This window comes from Balaenoptera borealis (genome assembly GCF_965194805.1).
Source record: "Balaenoptera borealis genome assembly, chromosome: 5".
NCBI lineage: Eukaryota > Metazoa > Chordata > Mammalia > Artiodactyla > Balaenopteridae > Balaenoptera > Balaenoptera borealis.
This window is the reverse complement of record NC_138862.1, coordinates 91,100,886-91,118,739: the sequence shown is the minus strand read 5'-3', so window position 1 is coordinate 91,118,739 and position 17,854 is coordinate 91,100,886. Positions and strand designations below refer to the sequence as shown.

At 34.0% G+C, this 17,854-nt stretch overlaps 1 protein-coding gene and 1 pseudogene across 5 annotated transcripts in view; one reads left to right on the top strand and one right to left on the bottom strand.

Annotated features, from left to right (window-relative positions):
* LOC309629767 (leptin receptor gene-related protein pseudogene) overlaps window positions 1–16,834 on the bottom strand; it is a 336,046-nt pseudogene extending 319,212 nt beyond the window's left edge. The window contains exon 1 of the transcript XR_014249492.1: window positions 15,996–16,834. The product of XR_014249492.1 is annotated as a leptin receptor gene-related protein pseudogene (transcript). The remainder of the gene's footprint in view (window positions 1–15,995) is intronic.
* The window catches only part of NAALADL2 (N-acetylated alpha-linked acidic dipeptidase like 2), a 1,512,458-nt gene that overhangs the window by 1,333,065 nt on the left and 161,539 nt on the right, over window positions 1–17,854 (top strand). The gene's annotated exons all lie outside the window — the stretch shown is intronic.

The following is a 17,854-nucleotide window of genomic DNA, read 5'->3' as shown; positions in this document are numbered from 1 at the left end:
AACTGCCTTGCCTAAGAAGTGAGGGAAGGCTATGTTTGCTAGCAAATTTCTTACCGTGAAAATTGCCTGTGTCATGCATTTCAGAGACCCAATTTGAGCAAAGATTTTTCAGTGAAGAGTATAACAAATAAGCAGAAATGGAATTTGGAACTTGAGTTCAGACAACTCAAGATTGTACAGCAGAGAGTCAGGTTGATAGGAGAGAGAGGGTGAGAAAAACGGGATGATTTCACACACATTTTCACCTGCCTAAAAAAGGAAAAGAAAATGGTGAGGAGAAAAGATTCTCCTTACCTTTGGATGAAATTATCATCACCTGTACCAAATCTTTGAGCACTTTGAGGAGCCCAGAAGTGCCCTGAGGTTTATAGTAATTGCTTTGAGATGTTATTGGTTCAGAGATATTTTAGCCCTAACATTTCATTTCAGGAAAACCTTCCTCTTTTGATAGTTTAGGATCTTTAAAATGCCTTTCACTGTTACACTAAAAAATGTACTATGGTGGTTTTGACTCTACAGGAAATGTCTATTTTGGTGAATACATTTTGTTTACTATTTGGGAGCTCTCTAAAGGAATATGTCTGTGCTTTCCCTTCATTTATTTATCTGTTCTAGACTCTGTGCTGGGTAATGAAGATTAAAAGATGTTCTTTCCTTGAGGAACCCAGTGATACAGGGAGATACATATTAAAACTCAGAAATGTAAAGGCTAGTAGAGGTTTCCACCATGTTAAAGGAAAAGAAATTTATTAATTTGCCTCACTTTTCAAAATAACATTTTTTTGGCTCTAATCTTGTACCAAGATTATGTGCTTTACACACTTGATCCCGTTTAGCCCTTATAATACTCTTGTAAGTAGATATAACCAGTATCCCTATAGTACAAATAAGGAAATTGAGATTAAAAATTGCCACATTTCTGAGCCAAGGCCACACATCTAGTGAATGTCCAAGCCTGGATTCACATCCAGGCCTGTTGGATACCAGAACCAAGTTCTTTACTCATTAGCTTAAACTTCCTCTCTACGCAAGAATCATATTATATAATATGCATACATCAGTGACTGCTCAATAAAGAACATCCTTGATAATCCTTATCTAAATTTATTTTTTATTCTCAGTTTGTATCATCTGCTTTTTTACACTTTGTTACTATGTTATATCTCAATAGATTTGAGAACTGTTTGTGTACAATATTTTTTAAATGGATAGCGAATATTTACAAAATATGTATAACTTACTCTGGATATATAAAGTCAGTTTCTTACGGTTTGAAGCTTACAGAATTTTTATGGGTCATAGAAATCTCCTTTATTACAATCTTCAGAGCATTTCTAATTTTAATGGAATAATTGGTTTAGTCCAAACCACTATTATACTTTCTAAATATTAGAATTTATATATAATAGGTTTAATACCATAATAAACTAAGTGACCTACAGTAAGATATTTTCTGTTCAAAACTTGTATGAGTTTTTATTATAAAGTTTTAAGGCTGTATGCATGTATTTGTTTTCTTAGATTATTCTAAAAGAAATGTGACAAAAGTACCCAATACTTTTGTTCACAATGGCTCAGTTTTCATTTTTTGATTCCTTTATTCCAAACACACAACATCAGATAAAATATGAAATAGTTTTCTAAACTAAAAAGTCAGTTTCTTTGCATTGGCAATGAGGAGTATAGTATGCATCTCCCATGAAGTGTAAATATCTGAAGATGCAGCTCTTGAAGGAGATCAAAAACTGACTCAAAGTTTGAAGACAAAGCCTGATGTGGAGCTCTGTTTCAAGGGAAATTGCGTTAAAAAAAATCAAATCCTGTTGCCATTTTCACCTGTAGTTATAGCTTTCCATAAGATATAAGCCTAAAGAAGTTAGTAACTGAACAAAATTATCTGTTAGCTTTGAGATTGAATCCAAGATTTATTCTTCCAATAACTTTGTGGAGCAAAAGTGCCAAAATGTCCTTATAACTTCAGGTCAGGTTTATATGGCACCAACTGTAATATCACTGGACAGGGATAAATCATCACAAAGAGAAAGAAAAATAAAATCAAACCCTATCACCTAAATAAACTTCAATCTAGAAACCCAAATTCTAAATGAGAAGAAATAAATTTCTTCATTTCAGAATTTCTGATTATAAGAAAGACAGCTTAAAAACATTTAGAATATAAATTCTCTATTGAAAAATTATTTAACTTTATAGTATGCATGTTTATTCTAAATTCAAGAAAGAAATGGATTAAAGTAAGTTAATAGGGAAACAGTACTTATGAAATTTGGGAATAAAAATATAGTCATTGAAATTTAAAAAGTGCAATAGATTTTGCATTTGACTAGAAACTATTGCAGAAAGAATTAATAAATTTTAGGTTAGCACTAAGTCATTAATCTAGAATATACCACTGAGAGATGAAGATAAAATAAATATAATAGAGCAGCTATGATAAATTGCAGAACTCTAATATCTACCCAAAACAAGTTCCAGAAGAGAGTAGAGACAATGGAAAAAATGCAGTCTTTGAAACTGTAACACAAAAATAATTTTAAAGTGACATTTTAAAAATCAATGCCTAGCCACTTCAAGAATTTCTTTTAAAATGAACATTCCTTATTTTTCATTAGTTTTTTTTTTAATAAGCATATTTACATCTGCTTATGAACTAGTGGGGTAGGAATTAGAAATACATTGATTGGTATTCCTGTAATTTTCAATTGGTTGCTTGTCATAACATTTTAAAATTCCAGAATACTTCCTTATTATTTTATGAGAAAAAATCCACAGTTTATTTATCCTATCTGATATTATTATATGAGATGAATATGTAATGCCCTTGGGGAAACATATAACAAAATCAAAAGTAGGGAGCTCAAGTAAATCAATATAAATATCAACAAGGTGAGCATATTGCCCTTGTGTTTGCTGGAATATAGCTGAATGGAATGTTGATAGGAAGCCCAGACAAATATGAGATTTGAGTAAGTCTCCAGAAAACAAAACTGAAAGCATGAGGTATAATCAATGGCTATATCTACATAGCCAAATATTGTCAAAGCAAACAGTAATCCAATTATTATAAAAATTTATATTTGAATGCTTATTTATCAAAGAAAGAATGTAATGATTAGATAGATGATAGATAGATAGATAGATAGATATAAAAGAGAGAGGGAGAGAATAAATGAGAGAGTGTGAGAGACAGATTTATTATAAGGAATTTGTTTATGTGATTATGGAATGAGAAAGTCTCCAGATCTACTGTGTGACTTGTCAGCAAGCTAGAGCCCCAGAAAAGCTGATGGTTTAGTTCTAGTCTGAGGTTGAAAGCCTGAGAACCAGGTCAGCTGAGGGTGTAGTTCACATCTGAAGGGCAGCAGACTTGAGACCCAGGAAGAGCTGATGTTTCAGTTCAAGTGTGAAGGTAGGAAAAATCCTGATGTCTCAGGGCAAAGGCAGTCAGGAAAGAATTCTCTGTTACTCAGGAGGGTCAGCCTTTTCCTTCTAATCAGGCCTTGAACTGATTGGATAAGGCCCACTCACATTACAGAGGGCAACCTGCTTTACTTAATCTACTTACAATGTTAGCCTCATCCAAAACCACCCTCAGAGAAACACCAGAATAAGGTTTGACCAAATATCTGGTAACCCTGTGACCCAGTCAAGGTGACACATAAAATAAACCATAACAATGGGGAAACAAATAATTGCCCTAGCCACCATTTCTGCATTCCTTGGTCTTAGCTGCTTTTTTTCCACAAGATTCTGTCCCGTTTTCCTGCAATGTTTTAATGGTTCTTCCTCCACAAACCCTATCGAAGACTGATTTAAAATATCTTGAGTGTTGTCATGCTGTAATAAAATAAGCTGTAGTTGTGGAGATTAAATGATGGGTAACCATTACAAAAGTAACAATAAATAAAACCGATAATTAATGTTATATACAGTTTTTAATTATGAAGGGTATTAAAAGATTAGCTTAAAGTTAACTGTATGCCTTAATTCCAGGCTTGGATATTGATCATCTTGTAAAATATAAGAGAGGCCCTGATCAAATTTACTTGCAGACATCAAAATATGTATGTTTAAACATATCTTAATTTGAAAAGTGTCCAATGTTACAGAACAGCCAAAATAAAACAGAAGTAATCAAAATTGCTGCAATTCAGTTACATGATGTTTACTATGAGCAAGTTGTCTTCTAAATTTTCTGTACTTATTATCTTATTTTATCTCATCTATGGCATTTAAACTTTTATTATTCCTATTTCATATGAGGAAATGAAATCTTAGAGTTCAAGTAAGTTGTCTAAGTTACAAAGTTATGAGGTGGCAGAGCCAGAATTTGAGTCTCATTCTAGATAAATGATTTGCTCTAAGCCAGAGCAAAACTTTCTTTAATGAAGCTGTCATAAACTCCTATATAGTAGAAAATTGGTATCTTCAAATGGTGAATCTGACAATGAAAACAATAACAAGCAGTCTGGAGTAAATAAATGTAATTTGGTAAATAAAGTAGATAATTACTTACCAAGTAAGTAATTTGGTAAATAAAGCAGATGATAAAGTTGGATATTGTAAATTAAAATTTTTAAAGTGAAATGTAATAAGTTTCTCACTTATAGATTATGAAGGATTTTTCATGGTGGTATGCTCCAAAAATATTTTTAGCATTGCTAGTATTTTCCAGAAGGGTAAACTGTACTTAGAAGGATGATAATGATCTGATTGTAAAATTTCTAGAGATTTACAAAAGAAAAAACAATTCTATTAATCTATGATTACTAACATAGATTCTTCTAAATTATATTTCTTTTTGAGTTTGTTCCACTTACCCTGTAGATGTATTGATAATGAAATGTTGATGGTGGTGATGATGATAGTGTAGTGGTCAGTACATGGAACATAATGAGCTATGTTCTATTCACTATTCCAAGTGCCACCTATGTATTAGGATTTTTAAACTGATAAAATATCTATGAGGTAGATATTATGTCATAGTGGCCCAGAGAGATCAAATGTACTAATATCCATTAAATCTGTTATTGTTTATGCATATCTTCATGAGTATTAGAAATTCTGATGAGAACACGTAGCAGTTTACAGAGTAGCTCTACCTAATCTTACTAGCAACCTTTGATATAGAAGAGTCAGAGGTGATTACTGGTGGGTCCTGGATAATGGGTCTAGCAAATAACAGAGTCAGAACACTGGGTCCAGAGATTATACTCTTTCCATGAACCAAACTCCCTTAGTATTTGTTATATATAACTTTGAAGAGCAACACCTAGCCTCAAAACACAGTACTCTGTTTGTGTAGGAATCCTAAAGTTAAGATCCTATATGAAAGTTTTGCTAAATAGAATGAAATAAACTATCATTACAAAGACTCTGTGGGTTCCTTAGGACGAGAAATTAATGAAAGCTTCTTTATGTTGTAAAATTAACCTAAACAATGTTTTTTCTCAGTATTTATTTTCTCAACATGTGTTACTTTTTCTATGAGGAATTAGAAATCATTTTGAGAGGTTAATCGTATTTTGTGTTGAATAAAAAGCAAGATTATTGAGTAATATTGTGGACTCTTATGACAACATATTGTCAGGAGCTTAGCTGAGATGGGAGAGACAGAAATGAACTGTTAAGTGTTGGAGTAGCCATTTAAAGCAACAAGCTAAAGATGAAAGACTTAGGCATTTAATCACTCATAATGATGATATAAGTAAGAGTTTAAAACCAGAGAGATTGCTGACTCCTTTGTTCCATTTTCCTCCGTGGAATGGGGCATTGGTCAAGGGTCAGGTGGATCAGCCCAGGAGTGGGGGTGGTCTCGCTGTTGAGGAAGCCCAGAACAAAAGGCTTGGCCATTCATTCTTATGGACTTTGGGGTCCAGAAGATGGAAAGGAGGCAGAGCTGGGAGTGGAAAAGACTGGGCATTTAGATTGAGGAATAGTGTCTTTAAGTGTTCTCCTCTCTCTCCCCTTATTCCCTCTTCCCCTCTCAACAAGTAGGCCTCAGCAAAGGCTCTTGAAGAAGACCTGTTGTCAAGGCCTCAGATAAAGAGGCCTAGGAGTAAAGGCACCTGGGCTAAGAATGCAAATATATGAATAGCATGACTGGCAAGGGGGCCTGAGACCTTGAGTGCAACTCCCTTCAGGGACAGCAGTGCATTGGCTGTGCACCACGTCTCCAGTGAGGAGGGAAGCCTTCCCCCGTGAGGCTTACCAGGGAAAGCCTTTATAATTGCCTAGGGTTGGGCCTGAAAAGTTAACACAAATGTTTTTAACCAGGAACCAGACTTCTCACATAAGATTTCAACTATATGGTTGGTCAAACCATACTTATCACATGGTTATCTGATAAATACAATATCTTTCTTCCCACCCACTACAAACATTCCTAATGAATCCTGCTGCAACCTAATGCAGTTTGCAGGATAAATAGACTTAATGTTTCCTTTTTTCTTGATGAGGAAAGTTGTGCTGATACCTGATATTTAGAGAATTGTCTGACATTCGTGTTCTTTACTGTGGCCTTTTTCAAAATCTCCACATGCTTCAGGCTAAAAGAACCTGCGACTTTGAGATGCCCTTTTACCCAGTAGGTGTTATTAGCTATACTCCAAGAGTATTTACCCTCTTCTATCACCTTTAGCTCCCTTTTCTTTTTTCAATTCTAATTCCATCTGTGGAATTATTTCCAACTGAATGTGATTGCATTATTAAGCAAATATATTGAAACGCCCTTCAAAATACCTTGGGGCTTTAGTAATACTTCCTATACTGAAAATTATGATTGGGAGGAATTTTAGTATGTACACAAAATACATAGAGAATATAGATATATTGACTATATAAATATACATAGAAGGTTTGATTCTGTAGTCCTTCATGGGACCTGGGATAATTTTTATTCCAGAATTCCTATAATGACTTGTGGGTCACTCATATGGGGCCAAATTTAAAAAGTGGCTGTGAATATAAAAGGTAAAACACAGTATTGGGCCTTTAAAGAGATTAAGGAAGTGGAGGGAAAATATCCAGGGCCTTTGAGCTATATTTCTACATCTATGAAGAACTGAGGGAAATAAATTGTAAGAGAGTAATAAGGCATGCACTATGACCATATAAACTTACAATCATGTAGCAAATTGAGAAAAATCTATTGGTTATTCCAAACACGCTTATTAAAAATCACCCCAAATGGTTATTATTGCTTTTTTTGTGTTTTGTTTCATCTCAACTGTTCAAATTACATTGCTTCCTGGATTGGGATAAGACCAAGGACACAGGATTCAAGAACCCTGAACCATGAAATCAAAATGATAATGAACATTTAGATAGAGAGCCAAATATGGGGTAGCTGGGAGTCTCAATATGCACATTCTCTGAAATTCAGAAAATGAATGTTTAAAAATCACTTTGGAATTACAGAGGGAGGACATTGAGGAAAGTATCTACAATGAGAGATGATAAAAGGCAGTTAACTACATTAATAATTTAGGGTGTCTAAAAGCATTATTTATAGCATTCTAACAATCTGTCTTTATTGTTTTATTTTAGTGTAAAAATAGTGATAAGGGTTTTTATGGATTTTCTGGTTATCATGGTTCTCAAACTCTATTTTCTCTATAAGATCTTAAATATTTCCAGTCAGTTTTCTATGTTAGTAATTTTTCAAGATCCTAGCTCCCATATTTGAGAAAGACCTATTATTGATCCACGAGTTGCCTTTGAAATATGCCTTTATACTCGTGCTTGAATCACTTTATAATAATTACATTCATTGAGTTACTGCTATGAATTATGCACTTTACATACATTATTTTATTTAACCTTTAAGACATTTCTGTAATAAATGTTATTATCTACATTTAACAAATGAGAAAATTGAGGGTCAGAGGAGTTAAGGTACTTGCTCGCATTTTGCACAAAAATTATGTGACAGGATTCGTACTCAAGCCAAAATGACTCTAAAACTCACTTATACACCGTAGTACAGCTCCCTTCTCTAAACTACAATTCAGAATAAATAGATAAACAATATAAGGGAGGTAAAAATGCATATTATGGACTCAAGTCATATGGTTTATTTGGAAAATCTCTACCTTATGAACAGCTTTCAGTGGTGAACCCCAAGAATTTATTGCCTTTAGTGTGCTTCTGTGTTTTCTTTTTTGGCATGGGGATTTTAACGTTGCCTTTCCTCACACCAGTGGTTGCAGATAAAAATGACAAATCTTGAGGGAAATGATCTAATAACTTTAAGGCAAACAACAAACTGAGGGCTGTTTTTCAACTTGTTGAAAATGTGAAATGGAAAATATGAGGTCCTGAGATAGGTAAGACTTTATTTATAGCTGCATACCTTCAGGTACTTTAACCCACAATATGAACTGGGTCAGATATAGGGAACTCAGAACACGAGCATTATTTTCCTCTGAATTATTTAGCAGTACCTTACAGATGCATGGCCCATATCTGTATCCTTTTCTGCATCCCAACGAAGAATGCACTTTCCATGGGGGTCTTCCAATTCAGCTTCCTGGGCCACATTTCAGACCCATTCCAATGTCTTGTAAAAATATCTCTCTTTCTCTCTTAATTTCTTTTTTTTTTTTTTTTAATGCTATTCTTGTCTGCTTACATTCTTTTTATGTATGTATGTATGTATGTATGTATGTATGGCTGTGTTGGGTCTTCGTTTCTGTGCGAGGGCTTTCTCTAGTTGTGGCAAGCGGGGGCCACTCTTCATCGTGGTGCGTGGGCCTCTCACTATCGCGGCCTCTCGTTGCCGAGCACAGGCTCCAGACGCGCAGGCTCAGTAATTGTGGCTCACGGGCCGAGTTGCTCCGCGGCATGTGGGATCTTCCCAGACCAGGGCTCGAACCCGCGTCCCCTGCATTGGCAGGCAGATTCTCAACCACTGCGCCACCAGGGAAGCCCTCTCTCTTAATTTCTAGGTTATTCTAAAATGCTACCAGATTTAGATACCTTCACTTGTCTAGAGAAAAGAATACTAGGAAATAGAAAAAAAGAAGCCTTGTTGACTTTGATATGTTAATTGTAAGACATTACATTGGATCAAGACACTACCTTTATCATTTAATAAAGGATTATGTGTGTCTAAAAATATGGCAGTTTTTGAATTTTTAGTTTTCATCTATTTAACATTTTAAAATATTGAGTGTTTATAGTAGGTTTTAATATCTAGCAAAAATAGTCTCTGTATTGCCTTCCTTTTTCAATGTTTTTCTGGCTAGTTTGCTTTTGTTTTTTAACAAACACATATAAAAGCAAAAACAGAACCAACCTTTTGTTAGTTTTATTGGTGGCACCTTAAATCTTATTGTTACCTTAGATTGAAAGGATGCCTTTACTATGCTAATCTTTTTTTTTTTTTTTCACAAGAACATGGTGTATCTTTCATTGTGTTCAAGACTTCTTTTGTGTCCTTCAGTACCATTTTCAAGTTTTCTTCACATAGATATTGCGCATTTCTTGTTAAATTTGTCCCTAGATATCTTTTCTTTCCTTTTGTAGATAGTCATTGCTTTCGTTGTATGTTGTAATTAGTTGTGTTTTATGTGTGTATGTACTTTAATATATGTAGTTGCTGTTATTTTATATATATTTTATTATGTATATTTATATATATGTTATATATATATAGAGAGAGAGAGTTTCAATCTTATGAATCTATTAATTTGGTAACCAAAGGTGTTATTGCAATTCTTATCTTTTGTAATATTTTTTAATTGATATGGGGTTTTCCAGTTTAAAACCTTATCCTCTATTTCCTTCCTGCTTGTCAATTTTTATGTCACTAATTTATATCTCTTTCCTAATTGTATAGGCTGATACATTCAGAATATATACAAATAATAGTGCTGATACTAAGCATTTGACCTATTTCTGATTTCAGCATGAATGCCTATAGTGCGTTCTTGTTACACATGATACTGTTTGCTAATATGTTAGGATTTTTGCAATAACATTCCTAAATTAGAGTGGCTTGCATTTTTATAATACAATCTTTTTAAGGTTTAGGGTTAATGTTAAATTTGTGTCGTAAAAATAATTGAGAAGTTTTCCTTTGTTATGTATGCTGTGAAATATTTTTATAGTTTGTCAGTACTGGAATTTTCTGCTATTTAAAGGATATAGCTTGTGCATGTCAAGGCAAATCCTTCACTTTCAGGAATTATATTTTGTTGCTAATTTCTGAGATAAGATGCTACTGGGGTCCTTCACTTCTCTTCCTAGTTCTCTTCTCATTTACTTTTGTGTAACTTCTGCCTGATCTCATGTTTGGTTGCCCTTATATGAATTTTTAGAATCTGAAATTTGATCTGTCGCTAGGATTTTTCTGAAAATGATGTTCAGGTTTTTTTGTTTGCTTGCTTGTTTTTGTTTTACCTCATTGTTACTTTTCTCTGATTTCTAGAACTTACTTATCGTGACTTACTTTGCCATGTTCATATGGGATTTCCCTTGACTTCATATTTGTTAAGTCTCCTAAAACTATAAATCATTCTTAATTGCATCTTGAAAGACATAGAGTTTGGGCCTAGAAGTGAAAGTTTACTAAAGTAAATGTTAACTACCTTTGTTCATAAATGAGTTTTTGATAAGCAATGGAATTCTATAGTGGACATTGTAGTCGTCTCTCCAATATTCATTACAGCCCTCACCCACTGTGTATCATCTTGAGGTTCCCATGGGACTGATCCCACAGTTTATTTTAGCTTCAGATCAAATTTGTCTAAACTAGTGAAGGTATGGCATTATACTGGCCATGATGATTTTTCTTTTCAAAGAAAGTATGTGACCCAAGTAGTAATAATCACATTTTATTTGTGGTTAGGAATCCAGTGTTGGGGAAGAAAAGACTTTCCATCTCTCTGGATTTGTACTAGGAAGTTTTCAGCCATCTTACAGCCACAAAGAAAACTCAGATCTAAGGTGAAGCTGAGAAATTGGAAAGTGGAAGTATGGGGGAAAAATTAGTCTTTGGTGCCATCATTGAACTATGGGAACAAAATAAACCCAAAATACCCTTTTTTTGAGTTTTTTTAATATTTGCTAATAATTCTTATTTAAATCAGGGTTTTTTTTTTTGGCGGGGGGGATGTTTACAAAGTTAACAGTCCAAAAGACCTACTTCTGACACCAATTTCAAGTTTGGAAATCCCAATATCTCCCTTACCTCTAACACTAATTATATGTCTGGGGGTCCCTAAGACCAATTTTAGATTTAATAATTTACTAGAGGACTCACAAAACTCACTAAAAGCTGTTATACTCACAGTTATAGCCAAGAGAATAAAGGCATGGAGCAGAGTCCAGAGCATTTCCAAGTGTGGGCTTCCTGCTGTCCTCTCACACTGGAATCATGGAGAATGCTACTTTCCCCAGCAGTGATGTGTGAGAAAACACGAGTCCCACCAACCAGGAAAACTCACCCAACCCTTGGTATCCAGAGAGTTTATTGAGGCTCTATCATGTAGACATGGTTGATAGCCCATGTTGTTGATACCCATCTCCAGCCCCTCCAGAGGTTAAGCTGATAGAGTAAACTAAAAACCTGCACCCTAAATCACATTTGGTAGGACCCAAGGTTCCCAGACAAACAGAGACACTCCTATTGGGCATGACCTTCCAAGGATTTAGATATTACCTACCAGGAGCCAAGGGCAAAGGCCAGACTTCTCTTTAGGCAAAGGTAAATTCCTTTCTTCATGGTGGCCAGAGGTGGGGTTCTGTGTTTGGAACATAAGTCATACATGATACATACTCTTAGTGTAGTATATATTAGGAAAGAGACTGATAAGATACCTTGCCACATTTAACCTTTATTGTAGGTAGTTCCATTTGGAATGGAAATATTAAGATCTGAAATAAAAAAGAAACATTTTTAGCAAAGTGGAAAAAAAATTTTTTTTTCACAAAAGACTTGAAGACTTTCCTTTTCAAAACATAAGATTTTAATCTAAATTTACCTAATTTGTCAACACATTATACTTTATCTTCACTGGTTATTTCAGTAGTTGCTCGTATTTTAAAAGAAAGAAAGAGATAATTTAAAGATGACTTGATATTGCCTTGTAGGATTCAATATAGAGGCTGACGGGTAAATTCTTGATATTGAAAGATAGGCAAACTTTAAAGGGGTGGGAAATAGAGCCAGTCCTGGAAGAAACATCCACTTTTTCAGAAAGAAGTATCTAAATCATTGTCCTACTTGTATTTCGTTAGACTGTACTACTAAAGTACAAAAAACAGAAAACAATGACCCTGACCCCCCAAAACAAAGCAGCCCCTTAAGAGTTTTGTGTTTATAAAAATAGGATACAGATAATCTGTTATAGTTTAGATTAGATTAGATTTTGAAATCAAGTTAACAAACTCATAGGTCCTTGGCAAACACAGTCACTGAATCATTTTTATTGCCTGCTTCAAGATTTTCCATATTTAATACCAAATTAAGAAATGAACACAAAAAGGAAACCGTATGCATGCATGTATTCTCTACCTATTCTCAGAAATAATAAAAGACAGATTATAATATATTTATATATATATAAAATGCAAAAAGATGAAATTAAAATTAGGAGAAAATGGACATGGAAAGTTAAACAATGGGAAACTACAAGGAATGTGAAATCAGAGCCAGATGTTAGATTAATATACAAAATGCGTTCTGAGATTTTCCATCACTTAGAGTTGTTTAGTCAGTTGACTAGGAGAAAAGAAAGGAGAAACATGAATGGTTATTGGCAATTAACCCTGGGCATTTAATTGTTTTTAATGTTTTTCCTTTTTATGATGAACTTCAAAATGCTGAATTATTTAAAGTTTATTGATTTAGACATATATTTCCAATAAAATTGTAACTATATAAAGGTAAATAAAACTTTCAATTGAAATGTAGACAGTATGATACACAAAACACGCTTATAACTATTGAGTAAAGAAACTGAGGTAAATATAAAAATTAAGGTTGTGGGGAAACTGTGTAATGCTTTTTCTTTTTACTTCTCTGAATTCTCCAAATTTACTTTAGTGTGCATATCTTTGTAATAAAAAAGTAAAGTAACTTGTAAAACTAACCTTATTGTCCAACTAAAATATATGTTAGATATATAGCAATCTGTGATGATTTTATGAATAACATATATGCTGAATTACATATAATACCTGTTTGTATTCTTAAAGCAACAAATTGATATGTTTTATTACTTCACTAAAAAAGAATTATACATATATTATCATTTTTTCTCTGTATCTTTTTATAAAATTGAATCTTCTGCCTATGACATAAACTTTTCTAGAAATTTCAGCTATTTTAGGAAGCTATAATAATATAAATTATTTAATATCTATCTTGTAACCACCAGTATTTTAATCAGCTTATTCTGCATTTAGGGGAAATATCTGATGCATAATAACAAATAAAGGCCATATAAAAACATTACTGTGGAGGAATATGTTTTTTATAGGGATCTGTAGGAATTCAAAAAAATTGTAAGAAATATGTGTCTAGAAGTTTACATGGTTAGTCAAAGAAAATAAATTCAAACGAATAAATTCACATAAATCTGCTATGAATAAATAATAAAGCTCTTTAGCTTTAGTTCATATTCTGTAAATTTTCTCTTGTTCCAATAGACATAGCAAATATAACCCAATGTAAAGTTACAACTTAATCCACTTGCACAGTGTATTTAATTCTTTATTTTAAAAAATATCAGTTTTTTTAATAGAGAGGTTATTTTACTTCTAGCAATAAAAGTATGTTTAAGTCAAAAAATGCATCATAAATAAATCATAAAATTAAAACCGGGGTATATACAAGACATGTCCTTGAGAGCAGTAGTGAATCCTTGGTGTGAATATATTGTCTGGACTATGGTAGAAGAATACAGTATACAGGTTGTAGTGTCTTGTTATTGTTGTTCTCTTGGAAAAATGAATTTTAGTGCATTTTAGGGTGTTCATAGTCAATTAACTCTTTAGGAACTCCAATACTATACACTTTCTCTCAATGTGTCTATTTTGTATGCTATAGTGGTTTTCTGGTGATAAGGAAGGAATTAACAACATTGGAGAGGGAGGGGTAAGAACTTTTAAGACAGCTCTGTGAAATGTCCATATTAAAAACAAAAGAGTGGTATCCTGACTTTAGGGATTTTTGTTTGTATTTTTTATCTTTGAGTGCTTTGTCCTTTGTCAGTAATTAATAAAAGAATTAGTCCTCTTCAATCTTCCATTTCACCTATCAGATTTTTAAGGGTATAGAAACAGAAATTCAGGTAAATACATTATTTAATCCAATGACAGGTCTTTCCAAGTGGTGTGGCAGTGACGCTTTTGGGGACTATCAACAATGTAATTGGTAAACATAAAATTAGATTCAGAACTCTGTAGTTAATGAGCATTTTCGACTTCACTGTTGTTACACTTTCAGGAGCTCACCATGTTTACATTGCCTAATTTGACATGCTTGTGGTGAGATCCATATAAGATGCCTGAAAAAAATCCAGTCTATGGGATAATTGGGCATTTTTGTATAATACACATTTGCAATTTTATCTAGAGTGATCTTTTCAGTTATACATAAACCATGGTTTCCAACAAGATCCCTTCAGATTTTGAATAGGCACTTTTCTGCTTTCCTACTCCTTCCATCAAAATGCTCTCAAATTGTAGACTCCAAGTTGCAATTTTGTTGTTGAAGTTTACTTTCCAGCATGTGTTGTTGTGATTTTCACAGTGATGTTTAAAAGAATACTTGTTGAAAAAAATGCACTGCATTCTTAGTCTAGTGACATATGCCTAGCTTTTAGAGGCACAGTTATTACCCTCTTTAATCTGTGCCTGTACAATTAGTACTGTTTGTTCTTTCAGTATCAGAGCTACTCTAATGAGCAGATACCATCTTTTCAGCAACAGTACTGAAAAAAATAGATAAAATAATTTTAAAAAATGATTCCTTAGAATAGCATAATACTTCCAAAAATAGATTTAAATGTGCAGGAAATATTTTTAGAGTATCCTTTGAGTAATAAAAACTATATATGTCTCAAATTTATAATCATTAAACATAAAAATATTTAGTGCTCCATACTCCATAGATGCTAATACATTTTATTGGTCATAATTAACCCAGTGGTCCCTATTGAAATTAAAGATAGTATAATGTTCTACTTAAAAAATATAAAAGAATAGGGCTAATAACTGGCCATCCCACTAGGTATGCAAAAATAGAAAATAAATGACACTAACTCTTGTTATTACCTGATATTGATCTTTGTAGGTCTGCCTCTGAAGACTATGTAGGAACATTTTCTAGTTTAGCAATTGATCTTTATAGCAAGAGTGAAAAATATTCAGATTAATCCCCAAATTCTCAGAAACCTAGTCTGATCCACAGTGTTCCCAGAGAACATATATTAACATTTATTTAATAGGTCTTACTGAGCACCTAGCACATATGAAGCGCATTGCAAGACATTATGCCGAGGTGTGTATCCTTGCAGGGAGCTGAGGCATACACACAAAACTATAATACAGTGACAAATAAATCAGTATTATGAAAGAAATATAAGTAAATGAGACTTAGGGGAGGAAGTCTTCCCTCCACCCCAGGTTGGGGGATCATTTGGAAGTGCCATTTAGCTAGGGCTTGAGAGAAAAGATTTAGGGAACAATTGAGATAATTGGCACTCCAGATAGAGGAAAGAGAGTGAACAAAGGCACAGAGATCTGAATACGCAGGATGGGTTTATGGGACACAAAAGTGGGTTGTTTCTCTACACTGTAAGGGACATAAAGGGGAAAAATAGGGGGTAATATTGAAAAGGTATGTTGGCTAGGGCCAGATGATGGACTTGAGATATTCTTTTAAGGAGGTGGCCTACTGGTCTCTCACTGATGGATTCTATCCTGCCCAGGAGTATTTTGGATGTGTTAATCAATTTTTATTTAACTTAATTTATTTTATTTATTTATGGCTGCGTTGGGTCTTCGTTGCTGTGTGCGGGCTTTCTCCAGTTGTGTTGAGTGGGGGCTACTCTTTGTTGCAGTGCGCGGGCTTCTCATTGTGCTGGCTTCTCTTGCTGTGGAGCACGGGCTTCAGTAGTTGTAGCACGCAGGCTCAGTAGTTGTGGCTCACGGGCTCTAGAGCTCAGGCTCAGTAGTTGTGGCGCACGGGCTTAGTTGCTCTGTGGCATGTGGAATCTTCCTGGACCAGGGCTTGAACCCGTGTCCCCTGCATTAGCAGGCAGATTCTTAACCACTGCACCACCAGGGAAGCCCCATGTCAATCAATCTTAAGTGAGCACCAGCCAGAAAAGCCGCAGAATTTAGATCTTATGGGGAGGCTCAAACTAGGTCTCTGTAGCCTATAGCTCTCCCTGCCCTCTTGAGCTTGTACAGCTGGACCGTAGGAGCAGTAGAATGCTCATAGAAATGATTCCTCTCATACCTTAGAGGAGGATATAGAGGATCCAATTTTCACACAATGCACGTTTTATGCATAGGGCTTACTAGCCACTTTCTGCTGAACAACTGGTTACAATGTGCTGGTGTTAAAGTTGTACAACAAACTGCCTGTGAAGAAGTATTTTTATTTTTGTTTTTCAGTTGTAGAAATTGTCTTTGAGTTGTAGGCTGACTCTGGAATTGAAAGTAAAATTTGACTCCAAAACTAACCTGTCCACCATTTTAATCTTATAATCCTGTAAATCGTTAATTGTCCCAAGGCTAAATTCTCAACTGAATTTGAAAAAGAACAGCAAATCTCACTGATGAATAAGACAAGGCAGAGAGAAAGGCATATATATATAAAAATCCAAGAAAAATTCTATGAAAGTAGAACGCAAGAAGATTGATTCTGATGACTGGGTGCCTGAAAAGAGGAATACAATTTTACATCCTTTAAGAGTTAAATCGAGACAGCTATTCTGATATTATATATTAAAAGTAGACAATTTCGTTAAAAATTAAAATACATGGACTTTTGAAATATTTTGTGGCATGTTCCATGAGTGGCAGTTATTTAAGATATAGACATAACAATTTATCCACATGAATATGTGAACCTCTAGCTTCATAATATTCATGAGAATAGAGAATTTGGTCAAATACTATTTGACCTCAAAAATCATAAAGCACTAGATTTTCATTAATTCAAATATTACTTGAAATACATGTGTACTGATTTGTGTCTTCTCCCTTTTTTTCTTGATCAGTCTGGCTAATGGTTTATCAATTTTATTTATCTTCTCAAAGAACGAGCTTTTAGTTTTATTGATCTTAGCTATTGTTTCCTTCATTTCTTTTACATTTATTTATGATCTGATCTTTATGATTTCTTTCCTTCTGCTAGCTTTGGGGGTTTTTTGTTCTTCTTTCTCTAATTGCTTTAGGTGCAAGGTTAGGTTGTTTATTCGAGATGTTTCCTGTTTCTTGAGGTAGGCTTGTATTGCTATAAACTTCCCTCTTAGCACTGCTTTTGCTGCATCCCATAGGTTTTGGGTCGTCGTATCTCCATTGTCATTTGTTTCTAGGTATTTTTTGATTTCCCCTTTGATTTCTTCAGTGATCACTTCGTTATTAAGTAGTGTATTGTGTAGCCTCCATGTGTTTGTATTTTTTACAGATCTTTTCCTGTAATTGATATCTAGTCTCATAGCGTTGTGGTCGGAAAAGATACTTGATACGATTTCAATTTTCTTAAATTTACCAAGGCTTGATTTGTGACCCAAGATATGATCTATCCTGGAGAATGTTCCATGAGCACTTGAGAAAAATGTGTATTCTGTTGTTTTTGGGTGGAATGTCCTAT